This window comes from Anguilla anguilla, chromosome 1 (assembly GCF_013347855.1).
Source record: "Anguilla anguilla isolate fAngAng1 chromosome 1, fAngAng1.pri, whole genome shotgun sequence".
Lineage (NCBI taxonomy): Eukaryota > Metazoa > Chordata > Actinopteri > Anguilliformes > Anguillidae > Anguilla > Anguilla anguilla.
Window position 1 is genome coordinate 7,620,984 of NC_049201.1, and position 6,756 is coordinate 7,627,739.

The window sequence follows — 6,756 nt, forward strand, 5'->3', positions numbered from 1 at the left end:
CTCACCCACAGCAGCACCTGCAGGAGAAGGAGGAGGAGGAGGAGGAGGAGGAGGCTCATGACGAAGGCAGCGGTGATTTTGCCAGGGGAACTGGGGGCTGGCTGTGCAAACCTCGGGGTCTGTTTCCTGAACACTGGCAGCTCAAAGTGTTAATCCCCCCCTCCCCTCAACATACTGTACTCTTCCGTCCACAGCTCTCTCTCTCTTTCTGTCTGCCTCTGTTCACTCTCTCTCTCTCTAGCTCACTGCACACTGCTTTTCACACAAACTTCCTCACACCCCACACAAGCCACAAACCTTCCCTCATCCCAGTACATGTACCAGCACTGTTATTAATACCCTGTTATTTATTTATTGTTTCATATATTTGTTGAAATAAATCTTACTTGTCACGTCGTATGACGTATGAAGGAATCGCAGCGTTGTTCGGCTGTAGAATCGGTCGAAACATTACAGAGAGGCCAGCGAGCGTTATGATTGTCACAATCTTGAAACTGCAAACGAACAAATGGGCTGTACTGGCCATTGTGTCCATTTGGACTTAACGGCTCAGAGGAGCTGACTGTGCTAGCTAGCGCCTCTGTAGCGCGTCTCGTCAGTGCCTCAGAGTGGCCCCGCCCCTCTCTGAACACCACGTCCTGACAGTCGCACAGTCGTACCACTGTGTGCAGGTCCTGGGGGGGCTGCTGGTGTCTGGCCGTGCACCCCACATACTTTCTAAGCGTTCAGTATCCGACTGCACTCTGGTCTGGAGGGCGGGTGCGTATGTTGTTTACCCAGGCATATGCACTGTGCACTGCTACATGTATTATAGTATTTATTGGGTTATTTATTGGATGCCTGTAATATGTCATGTTCAGGCATAATGACTGACAGAGGACACAGCCTATAGGTGGCTGTTCCCTCCATTTATTTGCTGGCATTTGAGCCACTGGAGCCCATTAAGTCCCGTGCCTGAGGTGACTGTATTTTGTGTGAGAGAGGTTCGGAAACGGCGCAGTGTGTGGAACCTCCCTAGACAGAGCCAGGACTCTTCAGCCCCGCCCCCCAGGGCAGAAAGGGGCGGGCCTCACTCCGAGTGCTCTGACACTGCACACTCTGGTTTAGCTCCTTCTGGAATGAGGCCTTCTATGATGTCATAGTATATTGTGACCTCGTTGTGTTCCGTGAGGTCTGAGCTGAAGGAGCATGCCTGTCCCCTGTGAAATGAGATTGACTCGTCTGTGCTGAATGTGAACTTTTTTCTTCTTCTTGCGTTTGTCTTTATCTGACTTGTGTGCCTTTCTCCATGCGAGCTGAACGTTTCTGGAGCCATTTCTGGCGTCTGTTTCCCAATTTAAAAAATCTTGAATGTAACTATGTTCAGTTAGATGAAAGTGAGAGAACGGTCCTGAAGAATAAAGACACTTCTTGAAAGGACTACATGAAAATGTTCAGTTTGACATGAAAAATGGCACTCAAATTTTTTGTGCTGGAGCAGTACATTAAGATGGTTTACTGTAAAAAAAAATTTAACTTTTTGTGTTCCTGTGTACTGTGGACTGTGGTGGTAGTTCAGTATCTATCACACAAAGTTCACGACAACAGCAAAAATCACGTAGTTTAAAATCCCGTCTTTATGGAAACATGCCTGTTCTCTCGTAATTTCCCCTGTTCTCAACTCCCCAGTTAACTTGCAGTCAAATGATGCTTTTTTTAAACTCAAAGGGACATTCTAGTATCGGTGTGGGGTGGTTGACAGTTTTGTGTCAAGGCCTCAGTCATTTCAAAAGTATTATTAGTGAAGGCGGTAGGCATAGCCAGTAAAAATAACTAGTTTTATTCCAGCTGGTAGTTCACTAGTTGTCAGAAAAACTCCCTCACTCTCACTCTCTTCTTGCTATCCACCTCTGTCTCTCTCCCTTCTGCTTGTAAGATATTGTAATATAAATCCTACCAGTACTACTCTACTCTTTGCATGCACTACAGTAAAAAAGAAAAAAAATGAAAGAAACACAGCACACCAGTCCTCACATCCTTCATCCTTTCTCAGATGATTGTATTCCAAGAAGATTCTAAAATATCTGTAGATATGATTCTCTATATTTTATTTGGAATGTCGTAGTTGTTTTCTCTTCCCTGCTGTATTTGTGTGGGGAACGAAGGCACCCCCCCACACATCTGCCTTTTCACCCCGCCTCTTCCTGTTTCATGCTCCTCACCCCGCCTCTTCCTGTTTTATGCTCCTCACCCCGCCTCTTCCTGTTTCATGCTCCTCACCCCGCCTCTTCCTGTTTTATGCTCCTCACCACGCCTCTTCCTGTTTTATGCTCCTCACCCCGCCTCTTCCAGTTTTATGCTCCTCACCCCGCCTCTTCCAGTTTTATGCTCCTCACCCTACCTCTTCCTGATTTACGCTCCTCACCCTGCCTCTTCCTGTTTTATGTTCCTCACCCCGCCTCTTCCTGTTTTATGCTCCTCACCCCGCCTCTTCCTGTTTTATGCTCCTCACCCTGCCTCTTCCTGATTTATGCTCCTCACCCCACCTCTTCCTGTTTTATGCTCCTCACCCCACCTCTTCCTGTTTCATGCTCCTCACCCCGCCTCTTCCAGTTTTGTGCTCCTCACCCTGCCTCTTCCTGATTTATGCTCCTCACCCCGCCTCTTCCTGTTTCATGCTCCTCACCCCGCCTCTTCCAGTTTTATGCTCCTCACCCTGCCTCTTCCTGATTTATGCTCCTCACCCCCGCCTCTTCCTGTTTCATGCTCCTCACCCCGCCTCTTCCAGTTTCATGCTCCTCACCCGGCCTCTTCCTGTTTTATGCTCCTCACCCTGCCTCTTCCTGATTTATGCTCCTCACCCCGCCTCTTCCTGTTTCATGCTCCTCACCCCGCCTCTTCCTGTTTTATGCTCCTCACCCCGCCTCTTCCTGATTTATGCTCCTCACCCCCCTCTTCCTGTTTTATGCTCCTCACCCTGCCTCTTCCTGTTTTATGCTCCTCACCCCGCCTCTTCCTGTTTTATGCTCCTCACCCCGCCTCTTCCTGTTTTATGCTCCTCACCCTGCCTCTTCCTGTTTTATGCTCCTCACCCCCGCCTCTTCCTGTTTCATGCTCCTCACCCCGCCTCTTCCTGTTTTATGCTCCTCACCCCGCCTCTTCCTGTTTTATGCTCCTCACCCCGCCTCTTCCTGTTTCATGCTCCTCACCCCGCCTCTTCCTGTTTTATGCTCCTCACCCCGCCTCTTCCTGTTTCATGCTCCTCACCCCGCCTCTTCCTGTTTCATGCTCCTCACCCCGCCTCTTCCTGTTTCATGCTCCTCACCCCGCCTCTTCCTGTTTTATGCTCCTCACCCCGCCTCTTCCTGTTTCATGCTCCTCACCCCGCCTCTTCCTGTTTTATGCTCCTCACCCCGCCTCTTCCTGTTTCATGCTCCTCACCCCGCCTCTTCCTGTTTTATGCTCCTCACCCCGCCTCTTCCTGTTTCATGCTCCTCACCCCGCCTCTTCCTGTTTTATGCTCCTCACCCCGCCTCTTCCTGTTCTATGCTCCTCCTGATTCTTGACTCTGGTTTTTACGCTAAATGCATCAGTAAACCGCTCATGCAGAAGTACCACATTCTCTGGAGAGGAAAAAAAAAAACTAAACATTTTGCTTATTTTTTTAATTGGCTGAATTTCTTTTTTTTTTTTTTTTGCAACTGTTCATGTTGTACAAATACATTACAGTACAATGTCTGATATTCTCCATGAAACTATTTTTGCACAGAGAAGGATTTGTATGTACACTTTAAGTGAGTGTGTAAATGTGTGGCTTCTTGCAGTTGGTTGGTTTGTGAGGTAAAGCAAGTGCCAGGTGCTTGGGTGGGTTGCAGGGGGGGTGATTTTTACAGCTGCATCCTGTCAAAAAAGCATGCCACATGAATCATTGTTCCCTGAGGTTTAAGCAGTACCCCATGCCCCCCCCCCCCCCCCACCCGTTAGAAGCAGGGCTGTTGCAGGGGGTTGCCAGGGACCTTATACTGTAGCCCAGACAACAGCAGCTGTTGTCGGGGGTAACCATGTCATTTCAGATGAGTAACATGGGGTTGGGGAAACTGGCCGTTGGGAAGGGACTTTTCTGATAGTGACCGCTCTCAGGAATGTCAGTTTAGTGCCGCGTACAGAATGCCATGAAAAAAAAAAAAAAAATGACAAGCCAGCATCCTGTCGTTTCCCCTCTCTCTGTCCCTCCCTCCCTCCCTTCTCACGCTCTCCTAGTTGTTTACCTGTGTTTCCCGAGGGAAACAGCAGCAGGTCTTGCTAGCAGTTTGTCTGTGTGTGAAAGTATTTTTAGAAGGAGGTGAGAGTGACTGATTCGTGCTCAGGTTTGCATCTGTCAGTTGTGTTCCAGTTGTACTCTTGCATGTCGCGGTACTCCCTTCAGAAAAACCTGCTTGTTTCCCATTGGCCGGTTCAGCGACTCCTGCTCGTTTCCCATTGGCCCGGGACGGGCAGCTCTTTTTCCCCTGGTCAGCCGAGGCAGCTTTGCATTGTCGATGCTCGTTTTTTGGCAGCTCTCTCTCTCTTGTGTTGCTGTGCATAATGACATTTCTCTTCTTGCTATTTATTCGCTATTGATCTTGACAGGTCGTCTGTCGGTGAACTTTTGCTGATGCATGTCCAGTAGACAGAAAGATGGACCGAGGCCGGTCTGTGCTGCTGACCCATCGGGCCAGGACATTCGCAGCCGAATGGCTCCTTGCTATTGGCTGCCGAGTGAAAGCCTCGCCTGTATGTAGGAAGCGTATTGGCTGTTTGATGCCAGGGTGTGTGAAATGTGGCCTCCTGTAACCATAGAAACCCTAACTAGTGTCAACTGACACATGTTCTGCTTTCACTAAATATGTTTTTTCTTTTTAAATCACCTTGATGTTTGTGATTTAAGTTGTTAGGCTGCTTCGGTTTTGCACACGTGTGGAAAAGGAGCGTTTACATGCAGCTTTTAGCCACCGCACGCCAGTCTCTGGGTTTGCCGTTGCAGACGCAGACGCCAGAGCGTGGGATGAGGGAGGGGCCCCGTGTGTAAGGAGGCGGGGTCTTCTGCGCAGCGTTGCGTCGGTTGCCCGGGTGACCGCTGTATTACCACCGGCTGCCGAAATGGGCCGTCCTCCTCTGGTTATTTCGTGGGACACGACCGCAGCTGGAGGGGGTGGGCGAGGGTAGGGGGGGTGGGGGGGGGGGCGCGAGCGATTGGGTTCATTTATGGGGCTGTGTATTATTGTTTTTTGCCCTGTTGATGAATGGAGATGGAGCAGTTTTACAGTACGGGCATAAACGGGCTCACCAACGTGTCGTGTAACTGCTTAGACATTTTAAAATCTTTTCTTTAAGTTTATGGATTAAAGTACCTATAACTACGAGTCATAATAATAATAATAATAATATGAATGATGAACTCTACTAAAATATGATTCCAGTGTGTCGCCGCTGCCACTGGCGACGGGTGAAAGTTGGCTGTACGGTGCTGCAGTCAGTGAGCGAGGAGGACGAGCACTCGATGCGATTACCTTAGCTCAGCCTGAACCACCAGAACGTGTTATCGATCTGCCATATGTATTTCTGTGATAACAAGCTGATTTCATTTTAATTTAATTTTTTTATTTAAATTTGCTAGTGGATTCTTCTTTGTTATTCTAGTATCGAGGATTTCCCAAATGTCCTGTGAGATCTTCCAGGTGTTGTACCCAGTACAGGACTTCTCTTGGGTGACTGAACTAAAAAAAAAAAAAACAAGCATTTTAACTTTATTTATTCTCCTCATGGTGCATTTGTTTGTTTGTTTTTGGAACATCTAAGTTTTTGGCTTAATGTGCTTTTCCCTAATGAAGGGGGGGTCAGCTGTGTGTGTGTATGCATGCGTGCGTGTGTGTGTGTGTGCGTGCGTGCGTGTGTGTGCGCTCGCGTGTGTGTGCGTGCGTGCGTGCGTGCGTGCGTGTGTGCGTGTGTGTGTGCGCATGCGTGCGTGTGTGTGTGTGTGTGCGTGCGTGCGTGCGTGTGTGTGTGTGTGCTTTTCCCTAATGAAGGGGGGGTCAGCTGTGTGTGTGTATGCATGCGTGCGTGTGTGTGTGCGCATGCGTGCGTGTGTGTGTGTGTGTGTGTGTGTGTGTGCATGCGTGCGCGTGTGTGTATGTGCGTGTATACTGTATGTGTAAGTGTGCTGGACGTCCCTGCAGCAGTCTGCATGACCATTGACACCAAGATATTTCTCACTACATAAAGCCATGTGAGTGTGTGAGTGTGTGTGTGTGTGTGTGTGTTTGGCCTGGGCAGAGGTAGGATACCATTCCTACAATGGGTGTGTGACGTCTCTGTCCCTTGCTCACCTGTGTGCTTCTCTGTCTGCTTGCCTGTATGGTGACTGAGGTGTGTTTGGCTCCATCTCGTAGTTTTCTTACTGCACTTCTGCACTACATCGTCTTAGCAGAGGACGGCGAGAATGCTCCTCATGAGCAGTCACATCTGAGGCAACATGTTCAGCCTGCTGTCATGCTGAAAGTCTTACTGGAATATCTGTTAATGACCCTCTTTGGACTTCCCCATCAGACCTGTCTGTATTTTTTTTTTTTTTTTTGGTTTATTTAGCAGTTTTTCCACAGTGCTTCTTTTGTTTTGAGTCATGTGTACAATGTTACCATGTTGAATTGTAAGTGTACAGTTACAATGAAAGAATGTAACAAGTGGAGGAATTACATTGTACATAACTGTAATTATTTACGTTATTTTTCATTTGTACCA